This window comes from Protopterus annectens, chromosome 11.part0 (genome assembly GCF_019279795.1).
Source record: "Protopterus annectens isolate FY-2018-M chromosome 11.part0, PAN1.0, whole genome shotgun sequence".
NCBI classification, from domain to species: Eukaryota; Metazoa; Chordata; order Ceratodontiformes; family Protopteridae; genus Protopterus; species Protopterus annectens.
The window spans coordinates 566448353-566463027 of NC_056745.1; the positions used below are offsets into that span (position 1 = coordinate 566448353).

Consider the following 14675-nt stretch of genomic DNA (forward strand, 5'->3'; position numbering starts at 1 on the left):
TACTAAGCTGGGCATTAATCCATATGTCACTCGATGGGTTGCCAACTGGTTTACTGACAGAACCAACACTGTATAAGTAGCCGACTCCAAAACCAGATCCAGACAAGTGACAAGTGGAGTACCTCAGGGTTCAGTCATGGGACCGCTCTTGTTTGGCATCTACTTCTCTGAAGTACAGGCCAACACTAAGGGACTCTGGCTAAAAAGTTCACAGATGACTGCAAACAGGGAGCCATTATGGAATCCCCAAATGATGTGGATATTCTACAAAAGGGCCTTACAGAAACAGATGCTTGGTGCCAGAGCCATGGGCTCAAGCTCAATGCCAAGAAATGTATAGTTATCCCCTTTGGGAAAAAACATGTACCCGTGAATTACCACATAGGTGGCAGTACACTAAACACCGAAAGTGTGATAAGAGACTTAGGGACACAGATGGACAGAGGTCTCACCTTCGATAACCATATTGTCACAACAGTCAGGTAATCCTTCTATGTGGCACACCTCATCACTAAGGGCTTTTCATCTAGAAAAAAGGAAGTCATTGTCCCACTGTACTCATCCCTCATTAGACCCATTATAGAATACAACACCCCGTTTAGTATGTACCTCTCAAGTCATCTGCAACAACTGGAAAGGCCGCAGAAATACCTCACTAAAAGAATCACAGGCATAAAGCAGATGCCCTATGCTCACCATCTAAAAAAACTCCACCTATACACTGTCGCATATCGTCTACTCAGAGGCGTTCTCTGCTTAACATACAAGGCCATGTCAAACCCAGAGCTGTTGGCCATGCTACACTTAAAGAAATTCCAATCCCTCAGAGCCATATGCTCCAGGGATCTAAACCTTGTCATCACAATGAACAAAACATGCTGGAGGGATAGTTTCCTGGCCCACAGACTCCCCAGACTCTGGAATAGACTGCCCATACATGTCAAGCAGAGTGCCTCTTTGGCCCTCTTCAAAAGAAACCTTGATGATTGGATGGGAGATAGGAAATTCACCCCGGGATCACATCAGTCACCCTGCTAGACAGGGGTCCAGGGAAGTAAATATTGTAGTAAGAAATAGCCAGGGAATTGTTATGACTAGGCTTGTATAGGCCCTAGGGCCAATAGCCTAGTACCAACCTATGAACCTATATGATCTTTTTTTATCACCCTCAAATATTTCTAAAGGAACTGATGAGAACTTAGTTCAATTTATAAGGAAAAGCTTTGCTAATGAGGTTGATATTATTACAAGGGACTTGAATGCACCCAGCATAAATTGGTCAGCACCAGCTACACCTAATAAGATATCCAATCAGTTACTAACAGATAGCTTGACCAGTTGTTATTCAAAAATAGTAAATGAGTCCACCAGAGATAAAAAAATATACTGATGTTGATTGGATCTGCAAAAGACTAAATATAAAATGTTATAACATTTAGGGAGATCTGACTATTTAAGTGTTGAGTTCAAAGTTACCTTTTCTAGGCCAAAGCTTATTAATCATTGTGATGGTAAAAAAGTTTTATTAGTCAGATTTTGATTCAATAAACAAAGTTATTCAAACTTGGGATTGGTATGCTATCTTTGAAAATAACAGTATAAGTGAAAATTGGGATTTCTTTTACAATTTTCTTTACAATTTTACAATGTTACTAAGCTTTTTTTTTTAATGCAACTTTAACATTTATGCATGTAACCCAACATATGTGAATCTTTTTGCTATAACTGCTATTATATCAATATTGTTTAAAATTGTACTTGCTTAAAAATGTACTACTGGAGCTTTTCTCCTCGGGTCTCCACTGAAAATGGGCCACAAGCCCAGTTGGACAAACCCGGTTAACAAATGTCAATAAATAAATAAAAATTTTGTTAGGTATTTAATTAATCACTATGTACCAAAGAGGACACAGTATAAAAGCGTTGCTAAAAGTCATCGCTGGTGGAATTCAAAGCTATCTAAATTAACAGGAAAAAAGATAAGTTTATGGAGACATTATTAAAACTCTCCTTCTGCCCTAAATAAGAACAACTATAATACGTTTAGGAAAAATGAATTAAAGGCTATTAATAATGAGGTACATAACTTTCAAATGAACTTGTCAAATAATCAAGGATAACAAACTAAGATTTATTTAAACATCTGAGACATTATAGCCTTGGTGAATATTTTGGTACTGTGCTTAAAGTTGGTTCAAAAATAATCACAGACCCTAATGAGTTACTGAAAGTATATGAAGATGATTTATTTAACCACTAATGGAACTTGCCCTAATATGATCAAAGATTTTGTAAAGCTTGCTGTATCAAAAATAAAATCAAACTCTGCTGCAGGACCCGATGGTCTCAATGGCTATTTTTTAAAAGGGATTTCTAAAAAAATTGCTCCTTGTTTGCTATTTCCGAAATCCCTTTGGGAGACATTTGTTCCAGAATGTTGTATGGAAGTAGTTAAGTTCCTATCTTGAAAAGTAACCAGGTATTTTGCTACAGAATTATAGACCAAGCAGCTTAACATGCATGTTGGGCAAGTGTTTTATCTATCATGTTAAAATGTAATGGACTTTGGTTCTGATATTTACCAACATGAATTTCTATCAGGAATATCATGCACTATTAAATGTTTATGATCATATTGTCTCTTCTTTAGACAACACATTAGCAGTGTTTGTTGTGTTTCTAGATTTAGCTAAAGCATTTGACTCCATCCAGCAAGATACAATTATAAAGTCTCTTAAGAATGTTGATGAGTCTAGTTATGTGGTTAGATGGATATCAAAATGGTTATTGGATAGAACTTATACAGTGAAAATTAAAAACTTGTAATCAGACTACAGATCAGTGGTCAGGGCCGTCCCACAGGGCTCTGCGATGGGACCATTATTGTTTGGTTTTATGATGACTGAATGCCCAAGACCTGAATTTACACCGCTTGAGTAAGTTTGATGGTTATATTAAAATTTTTTGGACTATAACCAATATCAATTACCTATCGCAAAAATTTCTTGGGTTTTAACACTAGTAAATTCACCATCTTACATTGTGGACATAGTAATCATTATTACCCTTACACTTTGGATAATCACACTTGTGCTTCTTCCAAAGTAATAAAAGATTTGGGCATTACAGTACATACTAATTTGAATTTTGAAGCTTATGTATCTAACACTGTTAGAGAATGTTATGGGGTAATAAGGAATATTCTTAGTTGTTTTTCAAGCATAGATAGTCAGGTGTTATTAAAAATGTACATAACTTGTATCAGAATTATTACTGCATATGGGGGATCTTCCTGTTTACTAAATATTTCTCAGTCAAAGTTATTGGAACACATTCAGAAAACATTTTCCAGACAAATAGATTGCTGCAATAACTTATCCTACAAGGACAGATTGGAATATTTATCTTTCTTTCCTTTGCTTACAGGTTTTTAAGAGGAGATCTGATACTTGTATACAAGTTTTTAAAGAATAGTATATTGGCTGCCATTTTAGATTTCAACATTATTGATCATGAAATTGGGACAATGAATAAAAACTTAGTTGTCAGGTTACATCCATACACCCACAACCCCTTTTCCCATTTTTGCCCATAGGGTCAGGGTTTTAGTTCAACAGTGACAATCATCTAGAGCCAAGGTTCGCACTGCAGGGTGACTAGTCTTGCCATGGCTGTGCTTCCATACCATAGACTTCCACATGCAGTCACACCAATGGTCAATTTAGAGTGTCCAATCCACCTACTGCATGTCTTTGGAATGTGAAAGGAAAGCAAACCACCCAGAGGAAACCCATGTGAACACAGGGAAAACATGCAGTCTTTCATAGAAGGTACCCCAGCCAAGAATCAAACCAGAGAACCTCTTGTTGTGAGGCAACAGTGCTATCCACTGTGTCACTGTGCTACCTTTGTTGTGTACATTTTAAGTTCATTGTGAGGCTGCCATCTGTTAATTCAAAACTAAAAAGTTCCTTCTTCCATGTTAGGGCAGGTAACATTTGGAATTTACAACCTAGCAAGTTAGACTAGCAAATGAGCTAGTCTCTTTTAAGTGGTTAATAAACAAATGGTCCTCAAACTTTTTATACTCACCAGTGACAACTATAAGGCAAACTCTGAAATGGCCCACGTGGGCTCCAAGTTTGTTGATTAATTCATTGAACTAAATCACTGAATTGAAAATGTACACAACATGGGGGGGGGGCAATCAATCAAGTGTTGTAGTCAATGACTTATTAAAGCCAAGGACTAAACCATTCAAATTCTTAGACCTACCCTCCAAAAGGAACAGAAAGACTTTTGATGAAAATAATGGTCATGACAAGATACTCCAACTCTAATATCCCATCACTTTAAGATCATGAGAAAAAAACAGCCCAAGGTTAAAGTTGGTGAGGAAGTGAGCAGAAAAAAAGAGGGTTCCACCAAGTCACTAGTTGTCACATCCAGTAGGAATATCAGACAAAAGTATGTCCAAGATGATGGATTGTAATTGTAAACATGTGAACAAACTCAGAGCCCTTCAAAATACAGACAAAATATTTTGTTAGCTGCTCTGACTCCTCATGAGCCCAAGTAATGAAATCACTAAGAATGACAAGGTTTTGCATCCCAACACAGAGGCAACAAGGTACTCGGTAAACCTTTTAAAGAAATTCCTCACATAGCAGGTTGGAGAGTAGATGAATAGAAAACCACAGTTTATTTTCTTCACCCATAATGCACACAGATTATCTGATACTCTTGTTGGCAGTCTTGGATACCATGAGCTTACATTTAAAACAAACAGAACCGCTTCCCAGTCCTGTCATGTAGCACACCCCTACTGACACATGAATACAAAAGTATTCCTCTAGTCACATCTCTATAGTGAATTTAAGGTCAGTATTGCATAACCTACAGGAGATAATCTAAGAATGATTACAGAAGAATTTCACATTCATGTACAGAGATCTATATTAACCTTGGAAGAGGTTTATCAGTCCTTATAAGGATAACCCTTTCCTGCATCTTAGATCTAACCCACATCCCTACATCCTCCTCACTGGACTGCATTCTTTCTTCCTCATTAAACTGAAACGATTGACCAAACTGTTTGCAGAAACAAATTTGAAGTATTAAGCCTATAACGAGTTCTGATTAATCTTTAGAGGATTTTACCTGAGATGAAAAATGTCCAGTGATAAACAACTAAACCAGTATTAAAGTTATAAAAGGTATCAGTTTATCCATGAGCATGGATTCTGATGGATAATATGGGTTTTTATTATTGAAAACTGCTTGTCACTTGGGTACATGCTTGCAGTATTTATTTCAAAACTCCTTAAGCTGTAGGTATGTTTCACCGTAGTGGAGAGAAGCTCAGGTGGTACCCATCTTTAAAGAGGCTCAAATGCAGTGATTAACAATTATCACCCTATAAGTTTCATCCATATTTTTAGGGAAATGTTTTGAGTGTTTTATTAGTAACTTTCTTGCAGAACATCTACACAGTGGTCCTCATCTTTATTAACACAGCTTTACAGAGGGATATCCCTTCTTAGCCAATCTTTTAAGTTAATATGATATGGAATGGGAAGTCTTGAATCAAGGTCTTATGGGAGATAATATACTTAGACCTTGACATGGCTTTTGACTCTGTGCCTCATGACAAAATCTTATGTATCATGAACGATAAGAATATTAACAAATAATTATAGGATGGGTTGGTAACTGGCTGGAAGGCAAATTATGTAGGGTGAAAATAAGAGATGTTCTACAAGAAACAAGAAACTAGGTAGTAGGTATTCCCCAGGGATCAGTGTTGGGGCCTAAATTCCTCACCATTTACATCTCTGAGTTCCCACATGGTAATAAAATCCATCACAGCAAATTTGCTGATGATACCAAGGCTGCCCCATAAGTGACCAATACAGAGACCAGTTTATGCTCTAAGAATTTTTGAACACCTTGGATACATGGAAAGGAAATAATTCAACAGTATTTGAAGAAAATAAGTCAAAAGTTGTTTGCTTTCATAACAATAATTTACAATTTCTTTATTCACTCAATAGCAATCTTTTGGAAGATGTGTTAACTATAAGGGACCTTGTGTTGGTCATGATGATCAGATTACTTTACAGGCAAATGTGAGAAAGACTATAAGGAAATTTTATATATCCATTATGGATATATTAAGATATCTTTAAAGTAGGGATAAAAATCTGTTAATCTTACTGTAGAAACAATATTTAGGCCTCTAACTGAATAATGCGCAGCTGTCTGTCTTTATATGAGAGACCAGCTTAATAGATTGGAAAGAATACAGAGGTTTCTTATTGGGCAGATCAGACAGGTGAAAGTGTTGGGGTTGGCATACAAAGATTAAGAAAGTTATTGCTATACTCAGTTTGCTACAGATTAATAATGGGGTTTAACTATAATCTAACAGTGTTTACATAGCTCCATATTGGCAGATGAAATGGGTATAGAAATTTAAATCCACCCATTAGAGATACATAATAAAGGAGAATTTGTGCCTCAATAGAATTAAAAATTGGGAGTTCCACTGCAGCTCTGGGGAAGTGTGGAATGCACTTCCACATATTATTAGAAAGATTAAAGGTCTCAATTTTTTTAAAAAAAAAAGGGGCTTGACATGTGGGTGAGATGTATCTGACTGCTGTCAAGCTGTCTGGTAGTCTGCTTTTAAAGCCACAAGCTTATATTTTATAAACATTGAAGCAGTATATGCAGCAAAACATGTTATCACTATTCATATACATTTATCCCAAAGAAATCATTAATTATACCTTACACTGGCTAACTACACACATCTAACCTAAATGGTTACCTTAGGTGACTTCAACATCGACAAATAGCTTGCACACAACAAAACCTCTCAACTGATTTACCAATCAGCATCGATAAAGCTACAGGAAATCATAATATTTTTGAGTAGATACTTGAAGAAAACCCAGAAAAATTCACATCTGATGGCACACTGCCTTTTTCATTAGATGGTTACTCACTTATCTATTTCTTGTCATAAAAAATAAAAATACTTATTAGTCACACACCTATGCAAATAATGCTGTACCAAGTGAGTTCAGGGAAGCTGCCATCTTAATTTCATGAAAAGCCAGTAGTCTCATGTCTTTTTGCTCTTGCACCCAAAATAAGGCAGTATACTTCTTCAACAGAATCTTTCTCAGCATTTCTGAATGCAGTGTCCCCAATCAAATAAAGAGACTCAGAAACAACATACTAAAATATGACTGTGCATGCATGGAAACAGTTCAAATCTAACAAAAAAACACCAAAATTGATTTACAGACTCTAGCATCTGTGTCAGGCATCACATTACAAACAGCAAAAAGGAACACGTTGCAAATTCCCAAGATCCAGATAAGTAATACTTCAAAATATTAGGGAACTTATTAAATGCTCTATTTAAACCTATCACTGCCTAAACTTGTGTTCATTCTCAGAAGCTCTCAAATGTTTATGCTCCTATTTGTATTACTATCCACACACACAAGATCAATAAAAAGCAAAATCTATTCTCGCAAAACTCCATTCTTACATCATGCATACTAAAACTCCTCAGACACGTTAAGTATCTGCATTTATCTCATTTGTTAATTGGGGTGGCAAACTGATTCACCTGAACCATTTTCAGGCTCAGCCCCAGAACCAGGATGCAAATGTAACTGATAGTTCAAATACGAAATTAAATCAAACAACTTATTTACAGTTTTTGCAAAGCAATAAAAGAGAAACATCACAGAGACTGTCCATTTTTATACTTCTAATGCAGGAATTATGCTGCCTCAGTTTAATCTGACTGTACTTGCTTTGACAAGTATCTATTTATTCTTTATTTAGTATTATTTACTTCTATTTAGTCACTGAGCTGCTTTGCTTATTTTTCTTGATAGACCCAGGTAATCCCCATTAGCTCCCTCATTCCCAAAATAAATACCTATAAAATTTTTGTTTTTCATTTTCCCCTCAATTCAGGGAGGTAGTACCAGCCTACAGCTAGGAGCTGCCAACCATATTATTTAATCTCAAGAACTGAATTTTATTCAATTATTTTTGATTTATATTACCCCGCTGCACAGCTGGGATATGTAGCTTATTTTAATCCTTCCCAGACTTTAGCTGGAAACCACCCACCTAAGTAGTCCTCAGCAGATTAATAATAAACTTTAAAAGGGGGTTTCATAAATTTGTATCCAGATACTGGAACGTATCTTTTTTACTGTTTTATTATTTTACAGAATAACTCATTCTTTGATACCAGCCCCAGTCTCTAAGCTACATGGCATCTTCATAGGTTCATAGGGGTTTACTAGATTAATGACCATAAGGGCCTTTTTTAAGCCTAGCCATGCATCCCAAATCTCAAACAAGTTGTGGTACCCCTATAAGTGTAAGCAGGGGCTGAAACATTTCCAAGCGGGGGCCTGGGAGATGAACCATTTACAGCTTGCCTGTGCCCATTAGAGACATAGATGCCAAACAAGGGATGAATTTCCTGTTCCCCATCCAGTTGTCCAAGTTACACATGAATATGGTAAGGGAGGAACTCTGCTTCACATGGCTGGGGAGTCTGCTCCAGAGATTGGGTCTGGGATCTGGGATACATACTTGTCTGTTCAGTAGGTTCTATTTAGATCACAGGCAAGGTTTAAGTCTTTTGAATGGGTAATTCTGGTGCTGTTTGTTTTTGGATATGGTCCATCAGAGTGGGGTCTGACAATGCCCTGTATGCTAGGCATAGATCTCCCCTCAACGGCCTGAATACAGGGATTGAGGTGGACATTTTACTTATGCCCTGTATTCTTTTAGTGAGGAACCTCTGTGGACATTCCAATTGCTGGATATGTCTGGTTAGGTACATACCAAAGTGGGCATTGTACTCAATGATAGGTCTGATGAATGCCAAATACAGTGGAACAATGACTTAATTGGACCTAGATGCCATGCCTTTGTTTATAAGTTGTGCAATATAGAATGATTTCCTCACTACTGCAGACAAGGGATGGTGTTATTTATTTCTTTGGGGATTCAAGTACTAATAATTATTTTTAACTACAGAAGCCTGCAATACCTCTCTCATAAGCTGATTACCACCACATTCTATATTTTAATGTTGGCTCATGCAAAACGTCACAAATCATTTTGTGTTTCCCTGTCCAATATGGAGTTCTTTCTTCATGGAAGTATTCAATTGTTTCAACTGCTACTACTTATGGCAAACAACCTGATTTAATTTGATTTAATCTGAGTTTATACTGATGTGACTTTGGATTTATAACATCTGCTGCAAAGCAAAAGATCTCTAATGACACTCTGGAGTATATTTAGTTGATCAAAAAATATCTGATTGTGCTTGATATTAATACTTAAAATTATATACAGCATTGGCATGCTCCTAGCTGCCAGATATTATGTTCTACTCTTTTTAACCCTCAAGATTTACTTATATTTTTTCTTAATTCTTTAATTAAATGATAATTTGTACAACTGAGCCTGCTGGACATTAATTGTGCTTTGAATGCCACTACAGCCACCAGTATACCTTGGACCATTATTACAGAACAGATTATTGTTTTGCTCTGCAGAATTTTTGCAACTTTTCTTGTAGACATCTGGCCAATAAAGGGCAATGATCAAAGTAAAAATGACTGTTTGAAGAAAGGCCTGCCACTTTTTACACAGCAACTATGACTCCATTTAATAGATGCCTTCAAAAACCATTTTAACTAAACCTTTCAACCTTCTTATATCCCCCGAGCACTGATCTACATTTCTGCCTCAGAGACACTAAGCTAACATTTCACTCTCAAATTGGAAGTCTGTTTTTATCTCTTACATTTTTGCAAATACCACTTGCCTATTATTATTTGGTATAATTAGGCTTTTATTACTCATTATATATATCTAAATTCATGATCTGCTTTACAGAAATGACTCCAGTGGCTCCCAGGTAACAACTCACAACATTATTAGGAACTAGACTGAGTCTAAATTATGTACTTCTGCTTTTCCAACTATGTTTCCTCAGCTATCATGTGCCTTGGATCTTCTATGGATTTAAAACACTCATTCTGGAGCCTTTCTCCCTGGGCTTCCACTGAAAATTGGCTTTGTTCCAAGTCAGACTTTCCCGGTTAACAAATGATAAATAAATAAATAAAAAATAAATACATTTGTGATAGAGCTTTCTCACAAACAGTCCCAGCTCCCTACAACAAACTACCAGCTGAAAGAAGTCATCAGGTTATTCTTATTAAGTTTAAAAAGTCCCTTTCGCCCCTAAATAATCTGTAGGTGACTGAGTTCAGGGACAGGGGTTTGAGGCAGCCCATATAGGATATACTATTTACATGCAGTATCCTTTTAGTGAGGAATTTCTGTGGCCACGTCTGCTGCTGAAAATGCCTAGTCAGGTATGTGCCAAAGGATGCATTGTACTTGATTATTGGTCTAATGAGGGTTGAGTATAGTGGGACTATAATCCCTTATTTGTGCATGCCATGCACTTATTTATGATTTGTGCCACATAGAGGGATTTTCTCACTAACAAGGACACATGATGATCAAAGTTCATATTACTGTCAACTTGAGTTTTCAGGTCTCTTACCACTGGGTCTACTCTTAGGGAAATGCTATTAATGTTGTAATTTGCAGGGGTGATCATCCTCCCAAACGACATAATTATACATTTTTTGCACTGAGCTTTAGGCCATCATTCTGGCACCAGTTATATGTCTGTGTCAGACCCTCCTGGACGATAGCTACATTTTTGTAGGATTCAATGATTACAGCCACCTTGTAGAAATCAGCAAATTTACTCAGCCAAAGGCTCCCTACATTTGCCTTGACTTCAGAGAAGCATATTCTTAATAGGAAAGGTCCCAGTACCAAGCCCTGTGAGACACCACTAGTAACAAGCCCAAACATAATGTGTCCTATCTGTGAGCCATTTGGCTATCCATCAGGTGACAGAGAGATTTTGTCTATAATACGATATTATGTCAAATGTCTTTGCTAGAGCAAGGTAGGCAGAATATATCTTTTTGCCCATGTCCATGTCTGTACTGCCTTCTCAAAGAAATCCACCAAGTTTAGCAGACATGGCCTGCTCTTGATGAAACTGAACTGGGATGTGTCCAGTGCTTGAAATTTTTCGATGTCTTTGTTTATCAGGTCCATGATAATTCATTCCATGGTCTTGCATATAAGACTAGTCAAACGTATGGGTCTGTAGTTCCCTGGATCTGTTGATTGTCAACCTCTGTGTAGAGGGATGACCGTTGCAGTACTCCATTCCCTATGGATGAAGCTTGTCTGGAGGCTGTAGTTAAACAGAGACTCTAGTGGGCCTAAGAGGGAATGTTTCAAGCCATTTAAGAGGCATCCTGGGAGATTATAGAGACTCACTGATGCAGTGCTTTTAGCTTTGAAGAGTGTAGTGAGGACCTGTTTTTAGCGATAGTTGGGGGAGAAATGGTAGAGAGTATTTCCTGTGGGTAACTCAGGTGATAGGGAGGTGAAATTGGAGCTAAATTTATAGGCTTGCAAAATTTGCTATGTTCCCCAGTTCAGTATCGGAAGTTCTATTTACTATTAGTTCAGCATAATGTTAGGTGTTCCATTTAAGGTTGCATACATAAGTGAAAAATGAGTTATGGTTATCCTTTGACTGGGAGGCTATTTTTGCCTCGAAGTTAACTTTGCTGGATTTGATTAGTCCCAAGTTGCTTGCTGAAACTGAAATTATTTTTTGTCTTTTGGGCATACACCTTGCTAATTTTGTACATGATATTTTCTTTCTTTTGCCGCATAACTTATTTATACTGGGTTCTACCAATGGGTGCTTGTTGTTCTATTCTGTCCTAAGTTTATTTCATTTTGGTACTGCCATTTCTATGTAGCTATTTACATGCTTGCACAGGGTTTCCGTAAACACTTCTGTGTAGGCCACTGTGTTCTCTGAGTTTTGGGGGCTTTCAATTCATTTATGCCATTGTTTAATAGGGGATAGGTTAGCCTTGGAAATTTTTAGTTTTTAAAGGTTCTGGGGTTTGCCTGGAGTTCAGCCTTTACATTTATTTCAAGGGTGACTACTTTGTAATCTGATCTGACCAGTGAGGACATTATACAGGGGGCAATGTTCCCTCATATTTGCGAGGACCAGATCCAGGATATTTGCACCCCTAACAGGTGTGCAGACTAACTGTTCAAGGGTGTTTGCATTGACAAAAATCCAGGAATCTTTAAGCCTGCATGTTAGTGGCTGTGTATTTATCCCAGTTTATGGTGTGATAGTTGAAACCACCAACAAATATGGTTTGAGCTGAATTTTAAGTGACTCTAGTGCATTCATGTATGTGGCATGATTATCCTAGGTCATAGACAGGGACCTATAGCTAACAAGGATATGGTATGGGATTTTACCTAAAGTTAGTTGGACATGGAGTAGCTCAAGCATGTCATATTGTTTTACCAACCTTGAGATGTGCTTACTTTTTATGTGGACTGTTACATCTCCACTTCTTGTCCCTTCTTCTGTGGTATCTGGTCTAAATGTGTGAAAGTCATTAGAACCTTCTACTGCTGGGGTGCCTTCTGAGGCTTTAAACCATGTCTCAGTAACTGCAAAGATGTCAACACTCTCCACATTGTGCAGTAACACCTTTAGTTGATCTTATGTAGAGTTTACTATGTTTATCAGATTATCATTGCTAAAAAAAGGTATTACAGGGGTAGATAATGTTTTGGCCAGTATCCAAAAGCCCAATGGGCAGATGCAGACCATTCATGGTAAAGAGGCATGGTCTGCTGATCATGTCCTCCAAAAGTGACAAATATTGGACCACTACAAGAATGACACCAGTATCTAAGTCGATTACAAAAGTCAATAATCTTTTGTTTATATTGTGGTATCATTCTTTGAGATGGTAGAATGCTGCTCATCACTGAACTCATACCTGCCTGAGACACATAAGCTGAAAGCTCCATCATGCTTCATTTCATATAGTCCAGGGAGGCATGTCTCAGGTCATTAACACCCACATGGACTATGACAGAGTCATACTGGTACTTCTGGTTCAATGTTCTGAGTGCATGTGTGATCTGGTGGATCCTTGCTCCTGATAGGGAACTAACTGTGACTGTCTCATTGCTCAGCCTGGTGGGTAGGACATCAGTGTGTCTCACAAAAGAGTCTCCAATAACCAATATATTGGGTTGTGTGACAGTTTTCTTTAAGAGTTTAGAGATTGAGACATTTTAAAATGTGGTTGTATGTGTCCTGGGGAATGCTGTCTTTGTAGAGTGTTTGGGAGGTTGATAAGGGCAGAGTATTGGAGGCCTCTGAGTTTGGATAGATTGCATTTAAGAGCCTCAGCATCTGTGAGCATATGTGAGATATGTGTCTTATCCCTAACGTGTGTAATGCATGCGTGTGTGTGTGTGTGTGTGTGTGTGTGTGTGTGTGTGTGTGTGTGTGTGTGTGTGTGTGTGTGTGTGTTTTACTGGCAACCTGTGTGGAGATATCAGTGACTGTATGCAAGATCTTTGGCTGCAAAGATATAGTATAATTACATCTCTTGCATATTGTGTCAGTCTGCGTAAGAATAATGTGGTTGTCATTAAATATGAAACATCATCAAGAAAGCTGCTTGTAAATGCTTTAAGGAAAATTAATAAACTCCTTAAAAGGGTTAAAATTCTAAAAATGCTAACAGTGCCTCAACTGATTTCCTTTTCTTACTCCTGTGTCCTTCTTTGTCTATAGACCTGTCTGCATAATCTTTATTTTTTACTCACTTCCATTTTAGTTTTTTAAGGAAATTAAATTTTAAACCTTAAAGAAGCAAGTTTGTGTAACCAAGCTGTATTGTGACGTGTAAAGTGATAAAAACTAATGTAAACCTGCTACTTTACTATAAATTTCAATAATCTACTTTACAAAAACTTTATAATAACTGTACATGAACTTTCTAAAGTTTTGCAACTATGAAAAGCTAATACTCTATAATATCTGAAGTGTATAATTTAAGTTTACTTACACTGTTTATTGTCTCTCAGCCTGGATCATGGCTGAAAAGAGTTTCTGGACCAGTCCACCTACTTGGTTACCAAACAGTAGGTAAGAAAGTAAGTAAATAAATATATACTGGAAGTATTTTTATTACTACCCTTTATGTTGATTTCTACAATCAAATCATACCCATAGAGATTTGCTGTGGCCACTCGTGGTACCCTCTGCCAGCCCTAAATACAATAATCAAATCTTATTTTCTTAGCTCTTAAGCAGTTTGCTTATTAGACAATTTGTTTTTGCCCGAACTTTTATTTCTGATCTGACAAAGCCAAATAATGAAAGCATTTTTATAGATCTACTTGGAATAACTGCTTCTAATATATAGTGTATTACTTAGGAAATGTTCATGACTTTTGTAGAATTATTTCAAATCTTGCTCCCACAAATGTGTTAAAATAAAATAAAATAAATCAGTCAATAGTCTTAGATTTTTACTGATGCATATGAACATACCAATGTGGCATGGGAAATGGTAAAGATCCTAAGTGGTTAACTGTCTTCTAATTCTTATACATACCTGCCCATACTCCAATCAGATTGAGCCTTGCATTATCCTATTAAACAAACCAATTAC

The 14675-nt window shown here is 37.0% G+C and overlaps 1 protein-coding gene across 2 annotated transcripts in view; it reads right to left on the reverse strand.

Moving 5' to 3' along the window:
• The window catches only part of LOC122815513 (solute carrier organic anion transporter family member 1C1-like), a 4185790-nt gene that overhangs the window by 3953249 nt on the left and 217866 nt on the right, over window positions 1–14675 (reverse strand). The window lies entirely within an intron of this gene.